Below are 13,259 nucleotides of genomic sequence, written 5' to 3' on the forward strand. Positions count from 1 at the left end.
GCTTCAGTACAAAACACTCAAGCCATCCAACTAATTCTGACTGCAAGTTGGATTATGTAGCAAAGTAGCTAGAGAACAGGCATTTCTGATGTTTCAGTGCAGTGTCTCTCTCAGGATGTATGGCTTCATGTTATACTTCAAATTTCTATGTCTGCATCTCAAGTTATGGACTCACTCCCTTTTAATATACCTGGATACTTAACCACATCAGATTTTTAGAACATTTTCATGGCATTCTTCTCGCAGTATCTTCTATGTCCTCCCTCCAGTAAAGTCCTACATTTAACAAATTTGGTATGCTTTTTCTAGGCACACAAGTACTTTCCCTACTTCTGACATCACTGATAAAAGACAAGTCTGGGAAAGTAGTGCAATTTCTAAGAAAAGCCAATACCAGCCTTACAGTTAAAATACCTCATCATTCTCTTGTGTGCTAGATATATATCATAGAATATAGTCCCTCTTTGTTCTGAGTCTGGAATAGCAATGATCATCAGAAAGGGAATGTTTGCTTGGTGATGTCCATCATTATAAGCAGATCAGTGCCTCACAAATTACATTCATTAAGCTTTGAATGTGTTGTTGGTGTAAGAAGCAGTCACAAAGCTACATTCAGAAAATTACAAAAAAATATACTACAGGGAAATCAGCTAAAGGCCTAGAAACCACAGGCAAAACCCCACTCTTACTTCTTCTCTCTTTAAAAGCACTCCCTGAGAAATGGATGGGCTGCAAGTGCTCCACCTAAAAGCTTTTCTTAACAAATTCAGTACCAAGACATTTTTTTACAAGACAGCAATTAATGCATATCCCAGTTTTATTTCAGTACTTCATGAATTAAAGTAATTGCAAAGCATGATTGTTTTAAGGAAAGCCAAAAAAAAAAAAAACAGGTGACCTTTCCCCCTTCCATTATCTTGGCCACTAACTAGGCATTTATCAGCATGAACTTTAACATTCATAATTGTGTTGTGTCCTGAAAGAAAATTTTAATCAATACTAATATATTTCTATGATGAAGCAGAACTTTTTCAGGTAGGAATTCCTACATGTTCCTAATTTGGAGATCTTTTCTCTTGTTTTTTTTCACTCCCAGGCAGAGCATTGATAATTTAATAAAAGCTGATTAATCACATCTCTATGATAGCAATATAAAGAAATCAGGAAGCAGAAGTAAAGGAGCAAGTAAAACTAAGAGAAAAAATACAAAACAAAAAAACAACACAAGTCCAAAACCCCCAAGCTTACAACCCATCAAGAATAAAAAGTGAAGGCAACCATATCCAGAGAGCCATACCTGCTACACACCTGTGAGATGTAATAGATAATAGGCTTCTAGCAGATTTTCAGCTCATGGAAGGAGACTTGACCTGACTAAGCAGCTTAGGTAAACTGAACTGAAGCTCCATATTGCTGACACAATCACTTTGTCTAAAGTAAATCGTATATCTATATAAAGGGGGAAAAAAGGACAAAATTCCAGAGAGAGGTAGAGAAGTTTCTAGGGTGTCTGCAGGAACGGCGAGACCAACAAATCTGTGTGACCAACTATTATCTCCTGGTCAGGTCTGAATGCAGGGCTGCAAAAAGACAGATTTGGACCCAGCTGTTTCAGAAGTTAATGAAATGGTAGAAAACTACTAACTGTTACAAGGTGTCGAAAGGATGGAGAACTATTCTGACCAGCAGCTTTCAGAGAAGTTGTTCATGAAATCAAAAGAGAAGTCAGATCCACAGACCTGTAGACCCCTGGGACCATGGTATTCTCCCGCCTAAATGATTCTGTGATTCTGTAATGCGGAAAACAACGACCATAAAAGAGAAAAAGATCATAACATTGTGAATGCGGGCATGTCCATGATGTGTTTCAAAACGTTGTCAATGAAGAGTGAACAGGCTCACATTATAAAATGGATTTCCTACCAACATCACAGCTCTTCCTCACTTCCTTGCCTTGAGCCACCACAGGGGCTGGAAAGAAGCTGTCTTTCCCATCAATCCATTTCAAGATACCCTGAGGCGGCTTTCTTAGGTCAAAGAAAATCAGGATTCCTCTTTTTCAAACATAGTCCCATACACTTTTAAAATGTAATATTTTTTTTGTCAGATGAAAGAAACATTACCAGTTCTCTTCTTCCTCTCTCTTGATTTCTTTTAATTCAAAAGGCTAGATTTCAATGTCACGAAAGGTACTCATCCTTTGACACAGATTGGAAAGTCTCCTGTGTGCATTGCCTGGAGGCTAAACTAAATTCAAGCAAATGGATTTCTTCATGGCCTAAACCAAAAAAAGGTAGAAGATGGGAGAAGGCGAGAGTTAGACACTTAGCTAGTAGTGATTAAATCATACTTATTTGTGCAGAGATAAATTATAGAGCTCAGAATGACTTTTTGTCTAGAAAATGGCATAATTGCCAGGATGCAGATCCCGGGTGAATTTTGGAGGTGAGGTAATTATATCTTGGGATTTAGTTTTCCCATCTTTAATATGCTTTAGGAAACCATTGCTATTAACTGTACATAAAATAACCAAATGATGATGTGACAATGGGAGAACAGAAGGAGTGAGAGTGCTCAAGTAGGAGAGTTAACAGCAGTCTGGAGTCTGACTACAAGGATTTGGGGTGATACGAGGTCAGTCTGTGTTTATACAGATTCCTATGCAGTTTTTATGGGGTGTACTGGATGACTCCCTTTTTGGGAACAAAACCAGAGAGACAAATAAGGTACTGGAATGGCAAAACATGAAGTGAAGAGAAATCCTGAAAATTGCAAGATTCATAGCAGTACCAGTTGGATGGGGAATAGCCCAGCAGAAAGGGGATCACCCAGCCCAACTCTTAAATAACCAAAGAGACTCCTTCACTTGGATGACTATCTTAGAAGAGGAAAAAGAAGTAGAACAAGAGGAAGGGAAATGGGGTTGTCTCTTGAAATGGCTGCAAGTGAAACACTGCCACTCTATGATGAGAGACTTGTTAACAGAGGGGTAAGTAGAGGATGACTGGTCACCCTAAAGGCGTATGAAACATTTATCTCTGCCTGAGGCCAATTCCACACCAGACTGGAGAAACACTCTCTGCACGATTCCCCCTCTCTGTCTAATGGCAGGAAAAGGGTTATGGGAAACTTGGCAGATTGACTGCATTGGTCCTCTTGACAAATCAGAAGGAAAATATTATATGTAGGAGTTGAAATAGTCTCAGTTCTGGTGCAGGTGGAAGCAGTAGCATGGTTCACAGGGGAAAGTACAGTGAAAGGGTTATGGTTCAGTTTCCTGCCTAAAGCAAAATCAATACTATGAGATAGTGGCAGTCACTTCACAGCAGGAATAGCCCAAGAATGGGCAAAAACTAGAGGAATGCTGTAGCTGTTTGACACCCCCTACTATGCACAAATCAGTTGGATAGTATACAGGACAAATGATCACCCAAACCAGTTTTTGAGACCTCAGGATCCAAAGTGCTCTGACTGACTTTGGGAGATTATGGCCAAGTCATTGACCTAAGGGGAGTAAATGGATGTCCATGACATGTAATTTTGACCTAAGTCAGCTACTATCCTTCTGGCAACAAAGGGACTGAGAATCCCCAGAACTCTTTACATTTTCCGCTTCAGTTAGTATTGGCAAACTTCCCAACTATTGGGTTATAGAAGCACAATATAAGTTGTTGTCATCCCTCATTGTTTTAAGAAGAATAGAAAATTCTCATTTTCTGAAGATTAGTCCTCAAAATATAAATGATGTTCCTGTTTTCATTGAGACAGTAGGTGATGGCTTTTATCTTCTTGAATTTTTTAAATACATGCAAAACAAAGTTGTCCTGGCATGCATCTTGGCTGCTGCTTTAATGGGCAGTTTAACCTTTGCTGACAGAAAGACGAAGTACTGCTTCTTTCCTGTATAATGCTCATATTATAGCTAGAACTTAAAAATCAGCTCAGCATTCTGGAGGAATCACTTTCTTCTTATTTATTTTCTCAGTTTGCATTGTAATTAGCTATCTTAAATTACAGTCTTATCATTTAAATAATTCCAATTTAAGCATGCTCTAGACTTAAAAAAGAGAGGGAAAGAAAAGGATTTAATTAAACTAAATTGGAAATTAAATTAAACATAAGGAATAACTTAGTCTATGATCAATTCAAAGTTCTTGGCTGTATATAGTGGTCATATCATTGTAAATTCTAATAACAAATATTCTGACATGTAAAAGAGCACTAATTTTTATCTATCTACTCCTGCTTATTGCAGTGTTAGATGTGATCAATACTACAAATGCATCATTTACCAGGCTAGAGTTAATGTAACTGCTAATATTACTTTGGTCCAGTTCATGGATAGATCTAAACCAAACAAATCTAAAAAACAAATTGATATTTTTAATAATTATAGATATATATTTTCAATATTATTTATGATGCAAAAAATGCTATCTGGACTTAATTTTCTGTATTTTACATACATCATTTATCAATTTACAAAGATGAAAATCTGAATAACATTTCTAATTTTGAAGGTCATTTCTGTCAGAACAAGTTTTGTTTTTATTAGCCCAACAGAAAGAAAGAAAGAAGAAAGGACAGAAAGATAGAAGGATGGACAGACAGACAGACAGAAGGAAAAAGAAAAAGAAAAAGAAAAAGAAAAAGAAAAAGAAAAAGAAAAAGAAAAAGAAAAAGAAAAAGAAAAAGAAAAAGAAAAAGAAAGAAGGAAGGAAAGAAGGAAGGATGGGAAGAAAGAGAGAAAGAGAGAAAGAGAGAAAGAGAGAAAGAGAGAAAGAGAGAGAGAGAGAGAGAGAGAAAGAAAGAAAGAAAGAAAGAAAGAAAGAAAGAAAGAAAGAAAGAAAGAAAGAAAGAAAGAAAGAAAGAAAGAAAGAAAGAAAGAAAGAAAGAAAAGAAAATTAATTATGGCTAAATACGATTAGTGGCTAGTAATAGGCCTGTAAGGTAATGCTTCAAAATCTTCTGGACCTTCTCATATCTAAAATTATTGCTATGGATATTATTAATATTGGTAGCAAGAGAAATGCACCTTAGACATTTGATGCCTGATTGCAAAAGCTTTTTGGCATTATGGTTATTGCTGTCATCATGTGCTACTTCAGATTGAAGAAGTCATATCTCTGTCATCACTAATGGTCCATTATTAATACATGTCCTCAATCATTGATAAATTCAGCTGAATAATTGTCATGCTCTAGCTTAGATTTTTCTGCAGTCTCTGGGGCTATGATAGTATGCCTATGCTTACATAGGCTTGTATCCAGTATGAAGAAATTTTGATATAGGCTTGCAGCACACTAGCGTGTTAATCATAGTGTCTGTATTTGCAATACCATGATATGTAGTCCAAACAGTCATTCAGGTTAGCCAGGAGATGTGACTCAGAGTGGCTCTTGTCATTTTTCTTAATAAATTATCCTTGTAGAAAACTGCAGTGCATTTCCTTATGTAGCATTTTGAATCTTCCTTACTTTTCCATGTGACTGTCCAGCATATAATGTCTCTCATTTACCTGCTATAGGCACACCAAATGATCAGACTGACAGATCCAAAAGCAAGGCACAGGTAAAACTGAAGTTGCTTCTGCTTTTCATAGTGATATTGCTTAGAAGATCTTAACATGATCTTTCCACGCCTGACTCATCACTTAACCTCCGTCAGAACAATAATTTCCAAGCAGAGAAATATCACAATTCTACAGAGATAAAAAAAAAAAGAAGAGTTAAGAGATGTCCTGTCTGCTTGTAAAGCTTCTCTTCTCTTACCTGGATTAAATGTTACAAGCCCCCAGCTTCTTGACTCAGGAAATTAGAACCTGTGATGTGATATTATATCAGAACACAGGATAAGACTCAACACATTAGATTCATATGACATGCTGTCCAGGAAAAGACTACCTCAGAAATACGTTTTCACACATTTTTATATGTCCCTTCAATCCAGGGAAGAAAATCAAGTCCAAGGAACACTTAAGTGATTACTTCATAACAAGGTGAAATTGGAAGCATAATTATGTATTCCTTACTACCTCTCCTATCCAACAATTAAGGCTGTATTTTTAGTGACACATAATTAATCACTTGTGATTTATCTTCATTCCCTTAGGACACTTGTATCATCTTGTGTCTGCACTTTTAAGGTTCCCTGCAACAGTCCTGATATAAATGTTTCTGACAACTAATGCTTCATTAGCAACAATTACTCACACCTGCATCCTTGTACTAGAGTCATTGAATAGGTCAATCTACAAAAAAGCTCTAGCAGTCTAGTTAGAAGATAGATATATGTTCATATTACATAGATAAAGTATTTTGTTAACTTTTCATTGTTGTCATCTACTAGTTTCAGAAATGTCAGTGATATATCATTGAAAGTGCGTTAAATATTGCTCTCCATATAGATCAGATCTGAAACAGAGGAAGGTGAAGTATCCTGAAAAGACTGACTCCTCACAGCAAGAGCAGCCTGGCCCTTCTCTACATATTTACTCTTTCTTATGCCTGTTATTCAGCTACTTTCTTCAATCAATGTGGAAAGCAAGTTGAGGGTGCTTCATGCTCATAGTCAGAAGAACTTGGAAAGTCCTCTTGTGTACAGCTCTTTTTGGAAAGTTCTCTAAAGATTTTACTGCCTACAAAGGCATAGAGTCTTACCTGCACTGCCAACCCCACCCTCACGATGATGAAAGCTGCCGCTGCACAGCTGTTTTGAAACGTTAATAGGATAAATGACAGCTGCATCTTTTATTTTACATCTTCAACCACTGATGGCAACTGAAGTTAAGAAGTCTGATAAGATTTCATCACAGAAAAGAAATATAGTGTTAAAGGAAAACTTGAGATGAGAGCCCAGGTAAGGTTTTATTTCCAGGAAGGACTCCATCCCTGTGATAAAATAGCACTTTGAAGGCCAGAAAAAGATGTCATCTTCTTCAGCACATTAATGAGAAACATTAATGTAGTCCAGAATGTCCAGCAAAGCAGAGACAAAGCCTTTATGGCAGACAACTTGCATCTGTAGAGTTAGTAGTTAAAATTATGATTCTGGTTTTGGTACTTTTTTGTAATTTCTAAAAGCGCTTTGCATAGTTTGGTGCTCTTCAAAAATAAATTTTGAGAATACTTCAGCAACAACAACAACAACAACAACAACAACAACAAAAATTACAAAAAAAAAATCACAGAAACACCCAAAAAACGAAACAAAACCCCTCACCAAACAACCAACCAAACAAATACAAACAAACAGACACAGACAAGAAGAAAAAAACATATATATAATTTCATATGTTTTCTAAACAGTCAACACAGGAAGATTGCCAGAATTCATATCTCCATATTTATCCTTGCAGAAGGGCTGACATTTCTCAATCCACATAATGGTGACTTTCCAGTATTTTGTATCACTTATTGTCCCATGTTGCTTTTATTTGCTTTTCCTTCTCCCTTCACTGGACTTTCATATGATTTTACTAACCCAGAAAACAACTGCACCACTAAATGGAACAAATTTAATTTGACAGAGGATTCAATTGATAAAAAATCCAGCAAGAATGTAGATGAAGCTACAGACCAAGAGCTTTTTTTTCCTTGACCAAATTTTGCTCAAGAGGTTTCATCTTTTATATTAATACACAAGACCCTCTACTTTTTTTTGAAGTTTCTTTTATAAATCAGTGTGGAGGTGGCTGATTTTTCATTAGCTATATCTTGCCTAGTCAAGGAAAATTTATTTTATTTCATTATAAGAAGTAACTGTGGTAGTTCATGTAACTGGTGATGATGAGCTTCACAACAAAATAAAACTTGCAGTATGTTGTTGCAACAGTCTGCCTCATTTTTTAAAACTGCCTTTTTTAATGTTTGTCCAAAGTATTCTGCTAATCTATTTTGAATTGAGTAACAAATATCTGATTTAGTGCATTTTCTACCTTTTTTTTTCTTCGGGAAAACTGTTAATTCACCAAGAAAAAAAAAAAAATCTTAATCTAATGCAATCTCTCCAGGCAAGCCATATGGGAAAAAGCAAAATCACAATATCCCTCAATAGTTTTACAGAAAATTTTTGACATTAGTGTTACTTCTGGCATCCTACAATAAACACAATTTATAATTATGTATATGTATTTATTTTTCTCTGCTAAACAAGATGCAGCATTTCTACCAAGGCTTATTGCCATTTTTGTCAAAAGGATAAAGTGATTTGAGTGAAAATGTTTGTATTGATTTCCTCTTTCAATACCACTCCAAAGGCTCTTACAATCAAGAATAAGTTCTCTGTGGCTTTATTTATTTATTTATATTTTTACTGTGTTCACTGCAGGATACTACAATAAAAGTTACATTTTGTGGCTTGGAAAATGAATATTAACTGAGTGACAAAGTACATACAGTAACTATACACAGAAAGTCTTGTGCATCCCTACACCATGAACACACAACACTGGCATATTTTCTTTCAGCTACTACAATTTTCCACTTTTGAAATTTCCTAATTACATTTTTACAAGTCATTAAAACCTGGAGAAACTATTAAGAAAGATATGTAAACAAAATTTTAGTATTAAAAAAAAGGATTAAAGATTAGTTTTATCAGTAAATAAGCAATATGGTATACCATATTCTACTGCTTCATATTGTCTTCAAATAATTTTGGTTAGTTAGGGAATGACCATTTGAACCTGTACAAATACTCATAATGCAGAAACTTATATATGGAAGTAATTTGATAATTAACTTCACTTTACATTTATATATAAGTCTTTGATTTTTATTACTATTACTCTAAAGATTTTGTGTTTCCTTTTTTGTTTTCTTTTTTGTTTTCTTTTCCCTGCAACTGCTCTTTGGAAATGGTTTATTTAGACTGTTTATTGCTCTATTGGGTTTATATGTCAAGGTGGTGGCAGCAGGGGGCTGCAGGGATGGTCTCTGTGTCAGGCACCAAAGCCAAAGAGGAGGGAAGAGGTGCAATAGGTCCCTGCAGCCCCTGGAGAAACCCATGGTGAGGCAGGCTTCCCAGCTCATGGTGAAACAATGGAGCAGGTTTCCATCTGCAGCCTGTGGAGAACCCGACAGCAGTGCAAATGGATATGTCCTGAAGGAAGCTTTTGGTCCATAGAAAAGTGCCTATGCAGGAACAGATTTTCTGGCAGGAGCTGTGCCTAACGGGAAACCCACGCTATAGAAGTCTCTTTCTGAAGAGCTATAGCCAGGGGAGAAGATACATTCTGGAGTAGCTTGTGAAGAACTGTACATTGTGGGTGGGACCCCACGCTGGAGCAAGGAAACAGTGTAAGAAAGGAGTAGCAATGAGGAGCTCTTATGGACTCATCAAAACCCTCACTCTCATCCCTCTGCATCATTCCGGGAGTGGATGAAGTAAAGGAGTTAAGAGTATTGAGCCTGGGAGGAAGTCTAGGTGAGAGACATCTGCTTTTAGGATTTTTGTTGTTTGTTTCTCATCATTCTACTTTATTTTTTAATTTAAAACTGATTAATTTAATCTTCCCCAAGCTGAATCAGTTTTGCTGTGGTGATAATTGGCAAGTGAGTGATATTTCTGTATTTATCCTGACATTTAAATTTGCCATCTTATTTTGTCCCCTATCCTGTTGACAAAGAGAAGTGAGGAACAACTGAGTGGACATCTAGAAGCAGCCAAGGTCAACCCACCACAATTAGTTGCCTTAATTTTCATTTTCAGATTTACAGAATGATTTATTTGCTTTACCTTCATATGACTACTAGAGATTAGCTTATAGTGTAATGGAAATAGGATGGACAAATCATGTCTGATATTATTTTGAAACTAATTGGTTCAGAATTTGTCATGATTTTTTTCAATTTTTAGACTAATTTCATATCCATGACCTCTGGTTGCCATCTGTTCTAAGGAGCTAACTGGTCTCCTTTGTCCCAAATAGCTATTTCTCATCTACAATTTACAGTACTCTCTGTGGCATCAAATTCCCTCTTTGCTGGGTTACATGGTAACATCATTGACAAGAAAATTTGGAAAGTAAAATGTATTTTAAAAATAGTGTATCTCTTAAAGCAGACTTACTGGTGAAGAAAAACTAACCAACATATAGAAGTCTAACCTGAGCTAACCAGTTCTTACCAAGTAAGAATTTTCTACCAAAGTAGAAATTCTGAACTTTTCTTCTAGCCTCATAAGCAAATGTCAAATTTTCAGGGATTTGAGTTGAAGTAACCACTATCACCTCCCTATTTTACATCAGTCAACTCCAGGTATAGACCCAAAAAGGTGAATTCTGTTTTCCATGCAGTAGTATCTAGGGAGAATGTGTCTCAGGCTCTCCAAAAAAATGTTGTTAAGAGTGCAGTGCCTTATATAACACCCCTTCCCTGACAAGCAGGTCAAATGTACAAGAGACACTGGGTCAGGCAAGACACACAATGTCAAGCACACTTCCAGGAGCTAAGCACACCTCCGTTTCCCAAATGGTTGTTTCAACACCCACCTTTTACAGCACAGAGGAAGGAGGTTTGCAGTGTAATGCAGCGCATGAAACATGGTGAAGAAGGAGGTGGCATATAAGAAGAGAGGCAGAGAATCAGCAGAAGTGCCATCCATCCCAAGGCATCAGATGACACATTCCATTGCATCTCCTCTGAGTTCTGCTTTCAGCACCTGTGAGCTCACAGTAACATAAGCACATTGAGGGCACTGGGAAAACTTGGAGCACTGCCACAATCTGGCATCTGTATCCCCAAGAATAAGAGGAATGGCCAGCAACGCTCAGCCGTGTGTCTGCTACACATTTGTACTTTCTGCAGTGTTTATCAGCCTAGAACTTACACAAGGGAGGAAACAATAAGAACATCCATCCTATCTTTCAGGATGGCTGTCAGTCATGGGATGAAAGATATTACTGTTCTGAAATTCACTTGCACACACAGCAAATTGTTCAGCACCATCAGCTGGAGATTTCTTCACAATCATGCTGCAAAATCCTGCTGTGTAAACACAGCAACCTCAGCTATGTACACATTATGGAGCTCTAATGAGGGGGTTATACTCAGTAGTGATGGGGTTATACTCAATAGCCAAAAAAATGGAGCAGGCACAGGTGCACACTGCTATCAGCTCCAAAAACTTCACTTCCTAAAGCTGGAAACCACCTGGTAATGAAGCTGGGAAAACTTTTTATGAGGTTCCCCCACACCTCTATACCACAGAGAGATATTGCCTACAGGACCAAAAGGCTGCTGCTCATGTTCTAACAGTAGCAGCCCATGAAGGAAGTACTCTCATTTTCTGAAAGGATCAGTGAAGAAGCCTGAAGATGGGTGAATTTGATGAAGACAAAGCAGCAGAAGGAACAGGCTCCGTCCATACCAAGCTGATCCACATGATGTGTGCAACTGCCAGACCACATGAAGGGTTGATGGAGTATTTGCAGTAAGGCCTCATAGCCTGATAACGCAAATACTGTCTTCAGGGCATATGCAGTGTCCTTTCTGTACCTTTCTGTTGCCAAAGGGCCACATGAGACAGCTGTATCTGCCTTTCCAAGGCAGACAGAGTGTGTCATGGCACTCTCAGACCTGCCTGTCCCACCCTGGCCTCAGCTGGTCCCCAAGAAGTAACCCAATGCTCAGGTCTGGGGCTGCACTGGGGTTTCCACTGCCCTGCTCCTGGCTGGGACTGTGGGACAGCCTTGGCTGCCAGACCCTGCTGTCCCCTCCCCTGGCTGCTCTTGGCCCCCATGGAGATCTGTAAAAGAAGGAGTTAACTGCAAAGTGTTACAAATTACAAGGTAGAGCTATTGCAATGATAACTGAAGACCTAGAAAGTGCCTGTTCCATCTGGCAGCATTGAAAACAGCACCAGATGGATCCTTTACACAGATTAGCCCTCCCTCTCTCTAGGCATGGCCGTGTCACAGATGTGGGGATCTGGACTGCTGAGCAGCAGTAGAGAAGACCCAACCAGTCCAGGAATCTGTGAGCACTGTGAATATGTAATAAAATTCAACATTACTATTCTTATGTATTTTTAGCATGTCCCCTGATACACATTATCAAACACCTCTGGGTATATTCAGCTTTATTCTTCTCCATTAGTATGGATGTTCAACATGCTGCAGAGTGTTCTTTCTGGAGAAAGTGACCTTGCTAAGCTACCTGTGCCCTGTCCACTCAAGCCAGACTGAAGAGTGTGAAGTTTTCAGGGACTGCAGAAGGGGACCACAGGGATTTGGATTGCTTGAAGGTGAATAGAAGAAAAACATTAGGGCTTAAATTTAACTTTGAGTTTGTATCCCTGGGGAGTACTTTGGATGAAAGGAGCCATGATGCATGACAACACCAGGACATACCTCTGCCACTACTGTACCTAAAAGGCCCAGGAACACTAGTTTAGGATATTTAGCAGTTCAACATGGGACTAGTACAGAACTAGACATCAATGTTATACTAGTATATCCCTTTCTAGGAATGAAATTCATTTGGTTAAATGTAGATATTTATAAGAATGATTCCTCTGTTTTGAGGGTCTGGTACAGTTTGTGTTAGTGCTTGAGGTCAATTAATCTTTCTTGCAAAACCTCTGATACCCATCTCCATCCATTTAGCTATTCTTTAAGCCAGGGCTTCCAGGACCACTTTGCATTCTCTTCCTAAAGACAATATTTAAAGATTTCTTTTTAAATTAACACAAAATGTCCAAGATACTGAAATAGTTGTTTAGCTCTTGGTGGTCTACTGCTAAAAGCACAGCTTGAAGACATTTCAGACAGATACACTCGCCTGAAAAAGTGAATTCCTTTCAAAAGTCCTGGATAATGTACTTGATTACAGTCTGAAAGGTGTAGTGAGATGGAACAAAACTATAATCTTAAAAGTATTAGGGCACACAAGAAGTGGCTATCCAAATATGTCCTTGGCCTCTCTGTATTTGTCAAGCTGGCCCAACCTTTCCAACTCCACACACAAGTTACCAACAAGGCCATGTAGACACACATCAAGTATATACACCTGTGAGCAAAACTCAGAGATGTATCCCTCCACTTCTTGCATTTCTTGTTTTTGCATGTCCATAAAAAGACAACATGGTTGGTGAAAGGTCTACAACAGAAGTTTAGAGCACAGTCTAGAATGGCTGAGGGAGCTGGTGTTGGTTAACCTGGAGAAAAGAAGGCTCAGGGGAAAACTTATCTCTGTAACTACATGAAAGGAGGCTGTACTCTTCTTCCTAGTACAAGGATGGGCTAAGAGGAAATGGTC

At 38.0% G+C, this 13,259-nt stretch overlaps 1 long non-coding RNA gene across 3 annotated transcripts in view; it reads right to left on the minus strand.

The window, feature by feature from the left end:
- Positions 1 to 13,259, minus strand: part of LOC310907521 — a 97,138-nt gene that overhangs the window by 25,911 nt on the left and 57,968 nt on the right. Inside the window, exons 5-6 of one of the 3 annotated variants that reach the window (XR_014589636.1) lie at positions 10,493 to 10,662; positions 5,340 to 5,701 (exon numbers count right to left, since the gene is read on the minus strand). The exons of 1 other annotated variant lie outside the window; for it this stretch is intronic. This is a non-coding gene — a long non-coding RNA (uncharacterized lncRNA). The remainder of the gene's footprint in view (positions 1 to 5,339; positions 5,702 to 10,492; positions 10,663 to 13,259) is intronic. One more of the 3 variants, XR_014589635.1, reaches the window with a different exon arrangement.

The sequence above is a fragment of the Zosterops lateralis genome, assembly GCF_965231275.1.
Source record: "Zosterops lateralis genome assembly, chromosome: 1".
In the NCBI taxonomy this organism is placed as follows: Eukaryota; Metazoa; Chordata; class Aves; order Passeriformes; family Zosteropidae; genus Zosterops; species Zosterops lateralis.